Source organism: Balaenoptera acutorostrata, chromosome 6 (assembly GCF_949987535.1).
Source record: "Balaenoptera acutorostrata chromosome 6, mBalAcu1.1, whole genome shotgun sequence".
In the NCBI taxonomy this organism is placed as follows: domain Eukaryota; kingdom Metazoa; phylum Chordata; class Mammalia; order Artiodactyla; family Balaenopteridae; genus Balaenoptera; species Balaenoptera acutorostrata.
The window spans coordinates 41,789,574-41,801,709 of NC_080069.1; positions in this window are offsets into that span (position 1 = coordinate 41,789,574).

The window sequence follows — 12,136 nt, forward strand, 5'->3', positions numbered from 1 at the left end:
CTATACATAGATAAACCTAAAGATGCCACCAGAAAACTACTAGAGCTAATCAATGAATTTGGTAAAGTTGCAGGATACAAAATTAATGCACCGAAATCTCTTGCATTCCTATACACTAACAACGAAAGATCAGAAAGAGAAATTAAGGAAACAATCCCAGTCACCACTGCAACAAAAAGAATAAAATACTTAGGAATAAACCTACCTAAGGAGGTAAAAGACCTGTACTCAGAAAACTATGACACTGATGAAAGAAATCAAAGATAACACAAACAGATGGAAAGATATACTGTATTCTTGGATTGGAAGAATCAACATTGTGAAAATGACTATACTGCCCAAAGCCATCTACAGATTCAATGCAATCCCTATCAAATTACCAATGGCATTTTTTACAGAACTAGAACAAAAAATCTTAAAATTTGTATGGAGACACAAAGACCCCAAATAGCCAAAACAATCTTGAGGGAAAAAACCAGAGCTGGAGGAATCAGACTCCCTGACTTCAGACTATACTACAAAGCTACAGTAATCAAGGCAGTATGGTACTGGCACAAAAACAGAAGTATAGATCAATGGAACAGGATAGAAAGCCCAGAGATAAACCCACACACCTACAGTCAACTAATCTACGACAAAGGAGGCAAGGGTATACAATGGAGAAAAGATAGTCTCTTCAATAAGTGGTGCTGGGAAAACTGGACAGCTACATGTAAAAGAATGAAATTAGAACACTCCCTAACACCATACACAAAAATAGACTAAAATGGATTAGAGACCTAAGTGTAAGACTGGACACTATCAAACTCTTAGAGGAAAACATAGGCAGAACACTCTATGACATAAATCACAGCAAGATCTTTTTTGACCCACCTCCTAGAGAAACAGAAAAAAAAACAAAAACAAATGGGACCTAATGAAACTTAAAAGTTTTTGCACAGCAAAGGAAACCATAAACAAGACAAAAAAACAACTCTCATAATGGGAGAATATCTTTGCAAACAAATCAGCAAAGGATTAATCTCCAAAATATATAAACAGCTCATGCAGCTCAATATTAAAAAAACAAACAACCCAATCCAAAAATGGGCAGAAGACCTAAATAGACATTTCTCCAAAGAAGACATACAGATGGCCAAGAGACACATGAAAAGCTGCTCAACATCTCTAATTATTAAAGAAATGCAAATCAAAACTACAATGAGGTATCACCTCACACCAGTCAGAATGGCCATCATCAAAAAATCTACAAACAATAAATTCTGGAGAGGGTGTGGAGAAAAGGGAACACTCTTGCACTGTTGGTGGGAATGTAAATTGATACAGCCACTATGGAGAACAGTATGGAGGTTCCTTAAAAAACTAAAAATAGAATTACCATATGACCCAGCAATACCACTACTGAGCATATACCCAGAGAAAACCATAATTCAAAAAGACACATACACCCCAATGTTCATTGCAGCACTATTTACAATACACAGGTCACGGAAGCAACCTAAATGCCCATCGACAGACAAATGGATAAAGAAGATGTGGCATATATATGCAATGGAATATTACTCTGCCATAAAAAGGAACGAAATTGGGTCATTTGTAGAGACTTGGATGGACCTAGAGACTGTCATACAGAGTGAAGTAAGTCAGAAAGAGAAAAACAAATATCGTATATTAACACATATATGTGGAATCTAGAAGAATTGTACAGATAAACTGGTTTGCAAGGCAGAAATAGAGACACAGATTTAGAGAACAAACGTATGGACACCAAGGGGGGAAAGTGAGGGGTGGGGGTGGGATGAATTGGGAGATTGGGATTGACATATATACACTAATATGTATAAAATTGATAATAAGAAACTGCTGTATAAAAATAAATAAAATTTAAAAAAAAAAGAACTGTGAAGGATCTGAGATTTTATGCTACTTGAAATGGAATACTGCTCAGCAATAAAAAGGAATGAATTACTGAAACACACAACAACAAAATCTCAAAATCATTACACTGAGTAAAAGAAGCCACACACTAAAGAGTGCATCAGAAAAAAAAAAAAAAAGAGTGCATCAGTATTTCTTTCCTTTTTCTTGACAAATAGTATTCCATTTTATAGGTATACTGTATGTTGTCTATCCATTCATCAGTTAATAGAGATTTGAGTGGCTTCCACTATTGGTTATTATGAATAACACTGCTATAACATTCATGTACTTTGATGTATAAATAAAACATACTGTCTGATTCCATTTATATAATGCTCAAGAACAGGCAAAACTGGCACTTCCCTGGTGGTCCAGTGGTTAAGAATCCCCCTATCAATGCAGGGGATGAAGGTTCAATCCCTGGTCAGGGAACTAAGATCTCACATGCCTCGGGGCAACTAAGCCCATGCACTGCAACTACTGAGCCTGAGCCACAACTAGAGAGAAGCCCACACTACAACTAGAGAAGCCCACGTGCCACAAGGAAGAGCCCATGCACCACAATGATAGATCCTGTATGCCACAACAAAAAGATCCCATGTGCCGCAACTAAGACCCAATACAGCCAAATAAATATAATTTAAAAAAAAAAAGAACAGGCAAAACTAATATATGGTGGTAGAAGTCAGAAGAGTGGTTACCTAGGGGCAAGCAACTGGTGTTTACTGAGAAAAGGCACAAAAAAACTTTCGGGGCAATGAAAATGTCACATATCTTTATCTGGGTGGGGGTCACAAAGGTGTAGATGTATAAAAAGTCATTGAACAATGAGATGCCACTTCACACATAATAGAATTGTTATAATAAAAGAGACTAGTAAATGTTAGCAAAGATGTAATGAAGCAGAAACCCTCATACATTGCTGGTAGAAATGTAAAATATTACCACCACTTTGGAAAATAGTTTGGCAGTGCCTCAAAATGTTGAACATAAAGCTACCATATGACTTAGTAATTCTCCTAGGTCTCTACCCAAGAGATATATGTCCACACAAATGTTCACAGTGGCATGATTCACTGTAGCAAAAAAGTGGAAACAGCTTAAATGTCCATCATCTAATGAATGGATAAACAAAATGTGGTATATACATAAAATGGAACAGTGTTTAGCAACAAAAAGGAATGAAGTACTGACACTTGCTACAACATGAATGAACCTCAAAAACATTATGCAAAATGAAAGAAGCCAGTCACAAAAGACTGCATATTGTAAGATTCCATTTATATGAAAGGTCCAGAATAGACAAATATAAAAAGATAGAAAGTAGACTAGTAATTGCCAAGGCCTGAGGGGGAAGAGGGACAAGGAGAATGGGCAATGACTGCTAATGTGTATGAGGTTTTTTGGGGGGGCAATGAAATTTTTCTAAACTTAAATTATGGTAATGATTGAAAAATCTGTAAACAGACTAGAAACCATTGAATTGTACACATTAAACAGCTGAATTTCATAATATATTAATTATAGCTCAGTAAATCTGGGGTTTTTCTGTCATCAAGCAATCTATTTTAAATTTGTGTATTCAACCATATGTAAATTATACATCAATAAAGTATTGATCAAAAGGTATATTAAGAACCACCAAAAACAAAATAAGTAGAGCTGAATAATAGAATCAGAATTCTGTGGGAGAATAAGATCTGGTCCAGCCTCTTCACTGTATACATGAGGAAACTGAGGTTCTGAGAAACAAGACTTGCTCATTCTCAATGGCAAAACTGAATAGAAAATCAAGGAGTCAACTCAGTGATCAGTGCCAGGATATAAACTGAATATTTAAAACCAGGTTTCTGGCATTCGATATACAGATTACTATGTTTAAATATACAGGTCTCTTCTAGAGTTTATAAAGCAGTATTTGCTGCAAGTGTTAACCAGATCTCAACATGGCCATCTGGTACATTTCTGTTTTATAGACGTCCCTTAAGAATAAGCCTTCAGGGAAAAAGATATAGGAACAAACTTATGTTTTATGTATGCCACTTTAAGCCACCCCACTGCCCCTTTTCTGTTATTGTTCATTTCTCCAAATGATATCTATTCTTTTCCATTGCACTTCTCTGATTAAAAAAATTTTTTTTCAACAGACGAAACAGTTCTAAATAAATCAAATAATATGAAGCAACTAATGACTGATTAAGGAGATGCAAAGTGGAATAATACAGAACAAACATAAGTTGATACATTTTAGAATGTATCATCTGCCAAACATAATTAGGAATCACATACTTAACCAGGTGTATTCTGGGTTTTTGAAAATGAAATAGTCCAAGATATAATATGTCTGCTGTCTCCTAGGGTATTTCTAAATCTCTTAGAATTTCTTAGTAGTGAATTTAGAGAGAAAACAAGAATATGAAGCTCTGGAGTAGAGCTTCTGGGATTTAATTCCCACTACATCATCAAATAGCTTATTTGTGTTAGAAAAATCTATTTAACCTCCTTGTGCCAATGTTTCCAAATCTGTAAAATAGAATTGTATAAGGTTGTTCTGAGAATTAAATAATTTGTTCCTCTTCAAGATGATGAAGAGCCAAATGCTTTTTGTTAATCTCTCTGAAAACCTTATTTAAATAACCCTGAAAGTTATTTTCAGGGTATAAACCCACAACATTTAAGAGAAAGGAAGGAAAGCCATTAGAAAACACATTATTTTAACAAATTTTTGGGAAACAGAAAGAGGATGAAAGACCGATGACTAATAAAGCAGGGCAGGAGGAACCACTACTTAGAATATGAGTGGAAAAGAATGTAATGGAGGAGTGCACCAATATTACCTGAAGAAACCCAAAATGCTTAAGAGCCAGGAAATTCTGACTAGGATGGACAACAGGAGCTGGGTCTGAAAGCAGGGGAATTAATTAAAGCCTGTATATGGAAAGCACTCACTCTCCTGCCAAGAATCAGGAAGCAAAATAGCCATCAGACAGGTGATTATCTTTGGGGCAAAAAATAATAATAATGCGGGAAGTGGTAGACAGTAGAAAGCATGTTCTTAACCATGAATACTGCATATTTTGTTTTGTTTTGGTTAACTTTCACAACAAAGGAGGTGAAAGACCTGCAGAATGCAAACTATAAGACATTGATCAAAGAAATTGAAGAAGACACAAATTAATGGAAAGATATTCCATGCACATGGTTTGGAAGAATTAATATTGTTAAAATGTCCATTTTACCCAAAGCAATCTATAGATCAGTGCAATCCCTATCAAAATTCCAATGACATTTTTCACAGAAATAGAACAATCCTAAAATCTGTATGGAATCACAGAAGCCCCCATATAGCCAAAGCAATCTGGAGAAAGAACAAAGCTGGAGGCATCATGCTCCCTGATTTCAAGCTATACTACAAAGCTGTAATAATCAAAACAGTATTGGCATAAAAACAGATCAATGAAACAGAATAGAGAGCCCAGAAATAAACCCATATATATAGTCAATTAATTTACAACAAAGGAGCCAAGAATATAAAATGGAGAAAGGACAATCTCTTCAATATATGGTGTTGAGAAAACTGGAAAGCCACATGAAAAAGAATGAAACTAGACCATTATTGTACACCATACAAAAAAATTAACTCAAAATGGATTAAAAACTTGAATGTTAAGACCAGAAACCATAAAACTCCGGGAAAAAAATATTGACAATAAGCTCCTTGACATCACTCTTGGCAATATTTTTTTTGGATCTGACTCCAAAGGCAATGGCAACTAAAGCAAAAATAAACAAATGGGCTGACATTAAACTAAAAAGCTTTTGCACTGCGAAGGAAACCATCAACAAAACAAAAAGACAACCTAGTGAATGGGAGAAGATATTTGCAAATCATATATCCAATAAGCATATCCAAATATATAAAGAACTCATATAGCTCAATAACAACAAAAAAAATCCAATTTAAAAATGGGCAGAGGATCTGAATAGACATTTTCCCAAAGACATACAGATGGCCAGGGGACCGTATATATATATTATATATACAAAACATGTTATGTATATATAATATATATACATATACAATCAACTATACTTCAATTAAAAAAAAAAAAAGTGTGCCTGGAATCACCCAGGGAATTAGGTTAGAGGGAGGTAAAGAGGAGAAAAATGAGGAATTTGGAAAGGGAAAATCCTCCAAAACTGGAAACCAGATGGAGGAGTGTGGGACCTCCAATAATAAAACCCATTCCCCACCCCACCCCACCCCAGCCTGTCAGTGCCCTAATAGGTGACAGGCCTCAAAGGGGAATGGCTATTGGTGTACCTAGGAAAGTTGGGCTTAGCACCGGGGCTCAAGAACCTAAAGAAAGAGTCAAACAGCCTTATGGCCAATATATGGGGAAGCTGAAGAGAAGTAAATCTTTGCAAATTCTGATGAGACCAAAAAACCCTTACATTATCCCTCATCTTCCCCCATATATATATATATATATATATATATATAATTTTTTTTTTTTTTTTGACTGTGTTGGGTGTTCGTTGCTGCATGGGCTTCTCATTGCCGTGGCTTCTCTTGTTGTGGAGCACGGTCTCTAGGCACGCAGGCTTCAGTAGTTGTGGTGCACAGGCTTAGTTGCTCCACGGTATGTGGGATCTTCCCAGACCAGGGATCAAACCCGTGTCCCTGCTTTGGCAGGTGGATTCTTAACCACTGAACCACCAGGGAAGTCCCCCTGCATGTATATTTATATTCTCTAGGCTATTCTGGAGGTTCTGTCCTTGGCAAAGTTGAATGTACCCCACATGGCACAAAAGGAGTCATTTGGGCTTATACCATAAATATCAGCTGTAAACATCATGGACTAGGGACCAGTGGGGCCTCATCTAATGTTCAGCTTCTTCTAAAGCCCTCTGGAAACTTCACACGAATCTGAGTAATGGAACCCAACTATTATCTGTGGTTGAGCTTTCCACCAACCCAAGAAGGATTAAAGTCAAATTAAAGATGTAGGGGGAAATGTGTGCTACAATAGAAAACTACATCTTGTGTAGATAACTCTCCTCCAAGTTATCTAATTCTGATCCTGAGGGAGCTATTTTACAACTCTGTAAGTTGTAGATACCTGATAGCAATGCAAAACAATTGTCTATAGACATGCAAGTTGTCTTATCTGACAGAGGATCAGCTAAGTTCCTGTCCTCTCTGTGGAAAGACCAGTTTTGCCTCCATTTGTACATTAATTTCAACATCCCTTTACATCATATAAATTTGTGTGTTTCCTATTCTGATTACATATATTGTAAGCGTTTATAGGAAATACTTGCTGAAGTATTTGGGGGTGACACAGCTTAAGTTTGCATTTTCATATAAATTTTAGAATCAGCTCGGTTTACACTAACATGTTCTACTGAAAATGTGATATTGCATTGAATCCATAGATCAATTTGGGGAGCACTGACATCTTTAAAATATTGAGTATTCTAATCTATGAACTGAATTTACTTAAATCTTTAATATTTTGTGGGTTTTAGTGTAGAAGTCTTATACATCTTTCATTACATTTGCTGCAAAGTATCTGATGCTTATGCTAGTAAATTGCAGTTTCTCTTTTCATTTTATATTTGTTCCTGATACATGAAAATATAATCAAGTGTTTTTTTCTATTGTCCTATATACAGTAACATTGCCAAGTACAACGCACTACTAATAGTTTATAGATTTTGGATTTCCTACATACACAAGTCATTGGCAAAGAAATAAAGAAGTTTATTTCTTTCTCTCCAACACTTGTTTGGTTTCTTTTTTCTAGCCTTATTACTCTGGCTAGGACCTCCAGAACAGAGTTGAACAGAGGTAGTAATAGCAGATATCCTGGTCTTAATCCCAATCCCAAGTATGATGTCTACGATAGGTTTTATGTAGATAGCCTTCATTAGAATAAGAAAACTACCTCTTAGTAGTTTGCTTTTATTATGAATACATAAATTTTATCAAATGCTTCTTCTGCATCTACTGGAATGGCCTTATAGTTTTTATCTCTTAATGTGAATTACATTGACTGGTTAAAATATCCTTGCATTCCTGAAATAACACCACTTTGTCATGATGTATTCTTTTTATATTTTTAGGTTTAATTGCTAATATTATATTTAGGATGAATTTATATTTTGAAATTATATTCAAGAGAGGATTAATCTGTAATTCTTTTTTTCAATCTCCTATGCACGTTCAAAGTTATGTCAGCCTAGTAAAAAGAATTGGGAAATATCCTCTTGCTGCCTAATCTCTGGAAGAATTTATGTAGAGTGGTGTTAATTTTTAATATTTGGAAGAACTCACTGGGGATGCCATCTAGGTCTGGATTTGTGAGCTTTCAAATAGTAGATCACCCTTTTAAAGTGTACAATTGACTGTGGTTCTTAGTATATTAATAAAGTTGTGCAACCATCACAACCATCTAATTTCAGAGCATGTAAGTCATCCCCCAAAAAAGCCCATATCCATTAGCAGTCATTCACTGATTATCCTCCCTCCTGCTCTGGGCAACCAAGAATCACTTTCTGTCTCTATGGATTTAAATATTATGGATATTTCATATAAGTGGGATCATACACTGTGTGGTCTTTCGTGTTACTTTTTACACTTAGAATAATGCTTTTCAAGATTCATCCATGTTGTTCCATTTATCAATAATTCCTTTTTATGGATGAATAGTATTCCATTTTACATATGTATGCATTTTGTTTCATCAGTTGATGAACATTTGGGTTGTTTCCACTTTTTGGTTATTATGAGTAATGCAGCTATGAATATTCATATATGTTTCTGTGTGAACATACACTTTCAATTTTCTTGGGTAAGAATGGAATTGCTAAGTCATATGGTAACTCTATATTTAGGAAATGTCAGACTGTTTTCCAAAGAGGCTGTACCATTTTACAGCCCCATCAATATATGAAGGTTCCAATTTCTCCACATCCTTGTCGAAACTATCATTGCCTTTTTGATTATAGCTATCCTAGTGAGTATATAGTACCTCACTGTGGTGTTCATTTGCATTTCCCTAGTGACTCATGATCTTGAGCATTTTATGTACTTATTGGCCATTCATAGATCTTCTTTGAAGAAATATCTATTTAAACACTTTGCCCATTTTTAAATTGAGTTATTTGTCTTTTTATTGTTGAGTTGTAGGATTTTAGATACTAATCTCTTATCAGATATATAACTTACAAATATATTCTCCCAGTCTGAGGGTTGTTTTTTCATTTTCTTGATAGCCTTTGGAAGCACAATTTTTTTTTAATTTTTATGAAGTCCAATTTATCTGTTTCTTCTTTGGTTGCCATGTATAAGAAACCATTGCCCCATCCAAGGTCACAAAAACTTACAACTATGTTTTCTTCCAAAGAGTTTTATAGTTACAGCTCTTACATTTGGGTATTCAATCCACTCTGAGTTAATTTTTGTATATGATGTGAGCTATAGGTTCAACTTCATTCTTTTGCATGTGGCTATGCAGTTGTACCAACACCATTAATTGAAAAGACTATTATTTCGCCTTGTCAAAAATAAATTCAACTACTTTAACAAATACAGAGCGATTTAGATTTTTCTCTTTCTTCTTCTATCTGTAGCTTTTCAGGTATTTGACCACTTCATCTAAATTGTTTAATGCCTCAGCATTAAGTTATTCATAATATCTTCTTAGATTTTTAATATATATAGAAACAATAAGTGATGTCTCCATTTCATTTGATATTTTTGTCTTCACACTTTTCCCTTCACTTTAATCTCAAAGAAGCAACTCTGAGCTTTAGTTTTATTATGTTTGATCCCTATTTCAATAAATTAAGCTCTTCTTCTTCCCCCTTTGTGCTTAATTTGCAGTTTTTATACCTTACTGGGATAAATGCTCCACTCATCGACTTTTAGCCATCTTTTCTACTAAATTAAAGATATAAAGTCCCCTCTAAGCACAGCTTTACCTACACCTCATGAATTGATACTTTATTTTTTAAATGAAATACTTTCTAATTTTCATTGTGGATTCTTTCTTAACCCAAGGTTACTTTGGAGTATGTTTTGTAGTTTCTAAATATATGAGATTTTCTAAACCTCGTTTTTTTTTTTTTTGTATCTCATTTTAATTATGGTCAGAGAATATACTCTGGTTACAATTCTTTAAATCTTGTTTAGATTTGCTTCCTGGTATGGAAAATGGACAGTTTTTGTAAATGTCCCACATGTCCATGAAAAACTGTATTATCCATTTGTTGAGTACGATAACCTACACATGGTTATTAGGTCAATTGTACTTTCTACATCCCTACTAACTTTTGATTACTGAGTGTGTGATCTTCCTCTATGATTGTAGATTTCTCTATTTCTCCTTGTAGTCCTCTGATAAACTTAGAAGCAATATATTGAATTCTATAAATTTAGAATTGCAAAATCTTCCTAATGACTTAGTTCTTTTATCATTATCAACTACTAGTAAGTCTTTACTAGTAGTAAGTCTCTTTACTACTAGTAAGTCTTTTGCCTAAAATTCTGTTTGATATTAATATAATATAGCAGCTTTCTTTTGGTTAGTGTTTACATATTTTTTATATAAATTTTTCTGTATCATTACATTTTTGTCTCTCTTGTATAAACAAGCATACCTCAGAGATATTGTGGGTTCAGTTCCAGACCTCCACAATAAAGCGATTATCACAATAAAGTGAATCACACAAATGTTTTTGCTTTCCCAGTGCATATAAAAGTTATGTTTACACTATACTGTAGACTATTAAGTGTGCACTAGCATTATGTCTAAAAAAATGTACATACCTTAATTTAAAAATAACACTGTTGGGAAAATGGTGCCAAAAGACTTGCTTGACACAGGGTTACCACAAACCTTCAATTTATAAAAATCACAATAAAGCAAAGCACAGTAAAGCAAAGCACAAGGTATGCCTGTCAATTGGATTGTGTTGTTAACTGACAATGTTTGTCTTTTATTGGAAGAATTAGCTTATTTACATTTAATGGAATTTCTGATCCATTTGGATTTTTTTAACATCTTTATTAGAGTATAATCACTTTACAATGTTGTTAGTTTCTGCTGTATAACAAAGTGAATCAGCTACATGTATACATATATCCCCATATCCCCTCCCTCTTGCATCTCCCTCCCACCCTCCCTTTCCCACCCCTCTAGGTGGTCACAAAGCATCGAGCTGATCCCCCTGTGCTATGCAGCTGCTTCCCACTATCTATTTTACATTTGGTAGTGTATATACATCAATGTTACTCTCTCACTTTGTCCCAGCTTACCCTTCCCCCTCCCCATGTCCTCAAGTCCATTCTCTACATCTGCGTCTTTATTCCTGTCCTGCCCCTAGGTTCATCAGAACCTTTTTTTTTTAGATTCCATATATATGTGTTAGCATATGGTATTTGTTTTTCTGACTTTCTTCACTCTGTATGACAGACTCTAGGTCCATCCACCTCACTACAAATAACTCAATTTCATTTTTTATGGCTGAGTAATATTCCATTGTATATATGCGCTACATCTTCTTTAACCATTCGTCTGTCAATGAACACTTCGGTTGCTTCCATGACCTGGCTATTGTAAATAGTGCTGCAGTGAACATTGTGGTACATGACTCTTTTTGAATTATGGTTTTCCCAGGGTATATGCCCCATAGAGGGATTGCTGGGTCATATGGTAGTTCTATTTTTAGTTTTTTAAGGAACCTCCATACTGCTCTCCATAGTAGCTGTATCAATTTACATTCCCACCAACAGTGCAAGAGGGTTCCCTTTTCTCCACACCCTCTCCAGCATTTGTTTGCAGATTTTCTGATGATGCCCATTCTAACTGGTGTGAGGTGATACCTCATTGTAGTTTTGATTTGCATTTCTCTAATGATCAGTGATGCTGAGCAGCTTTTCATGTCTCTTGGCCATCTGTATGTCTTCTTTGTAGAAATGTCTATTTACGTCTTCTGCCCATTTTGGGATTGGGTTGTTTGTTTTTTTAATATTGAGCTGCATGAGCTGCTTATATATTTTGGAGATTAATCCTTTGTCCATTGATTCATTTGCAAATATTTTCTCCCATTCTGAGGGTTGTCTTTTCGTCTTTTTTATGGTTTCCTTTGCTGTGCAAAAGCTTTTAAGTTTCATTAGGTCCCATCTGTTTATTTTTGTTTTTATTTC